Here is a 1,474-nt window from a genome sequence, read left to right as displayed (position 1 = left end):
AGGCCTCCTGGACTTCCGGTCGCGCCCCGGAAGTCTGCCCGGGAGGTGGCCCGGCTTCCGCCAGCTGCTGTGCGGGAGGTCGGGGGCGTGACTATAGAGAGGGTTTTAAACGTAAAAATCAGAGTCTCGCGGTTGCAGGTTCCCAGATTTCTTGCAGTGATCTCAGCCTTTCCTTGCCCTCCAGGCAGTGTACTCAGGCTGGCTCCGCACTCGCGCCGGCTTCCCGGCCCTGGAATGTTGTCTATCTTGTCTCTGTTGACTCTGGGAGCAGATAGTTCTTTTGGCGGTTTGTCCTGTGCATTGTAGGATGAGTAATGGCATCCCTGGCCTCCAGTCTCCATTAAATGCCCATTCCACTCTGTTCCCCAGTTGTGACAATCAAAGCTGTCTCCAGATGTTCCCAAATGAACCCTGAGTGCAAAGTAGTCGGCACTGAGAGCCATTGCTTTAGAACAAGCTCAGAGCCGATTTCCTTGTCACATGGCTGGCTTTCTGTTTTCCTTCAGCCCTCAACTGGAGTGGTGACTCCTTGTAAACATTTCTTGACCAGTCCATCTAAAGTGGATTCCACGCCCATCCCATTAACCTGTTTTAGTTTCCACATACTCTCCGCCACGTTTTTATGCTTATTCCTCTGTCCCCAGCTTGTACGTGGCCCCCACAATTATGAACTCTATGGCGGCAGGGTTCTTGTGTGTCTTTTTCATCACCGTGCTTCACCCCCGCCCCCATCCTCCCCACCCCACCGCCGGGCACCTATGTGAGACACTCACAGTGCCACGGGTACCGCGTGGGACACTGCACCAGTGGTGGAACTGAAGAGTGTCCTGCAGGAACTGTCCTCAGCTTGCTTCAGAAACTGGGAAACAGGGCTATGATTCAGTTCGAGCAAGACCACATCCTCTTCTTCCTCCATCCTTAACTCCAGCTGCTGCTAATGCTACTGCTGCTAAGGCGCTTCAGTCGTGTCCGACTCTGTGTGACCCCATAGACGGCAGCCCACCAGGCTCCCCCATCTCTGAGATTCTCCAGGCAAGAACACTGGAGTGGGTTGCCATTTCCTTCTCCAATGCATGAAAGTGAAAAGTGAAAGTGAAGCCGCTCAGTCGTGTCTGACTTTTAGTGACCCCGTGGACTGCAGCCTACCAGGCTCCTCCCATGGGATTTCAAATTGTGGGCTTGCCGGTAGGTCATCTGGGTAAGTAGTCCTTCCTAAAAGGCCTGAAGCAGCATGTATTAACTTTTTTATTTTTCAAAATGTCTGACATCTTGACTGTAACAGAGCAAGGTGCTGGCACACAGCAGGCAGTAGATAAATATTTAATGAGAGATAACTGAATGTCAACATAGGACTTTTCCCACCATATCATTAGTGCTAATCATTTTAAGCTGTCAGCTCCAATGTCTCTTTCCTGATCTTCCCAGATTTGAACAGATCCCCCTTTTATATGTCATTAGAAGACAGGATACAATT

Source organism: Bubalus kerabau, chromosome 16 (assembly GCF_029407905.1).
Source record: "Bubalus kerabau isolate K-KA32 ecotype Philippines breed swamp buffalo chromosome 16, PCC_UOA_SB_1v2, whole genome shotgun sequence".
Taxonomy (NCBI): Eukaryota; Metazoa; Chordata; class Mammalia; order Artiodactyla; family Bovidae; genus Bubalus; species Bubalus kerabau.
Note: the sequence above shows the minus strand (reverse complement) of the source record.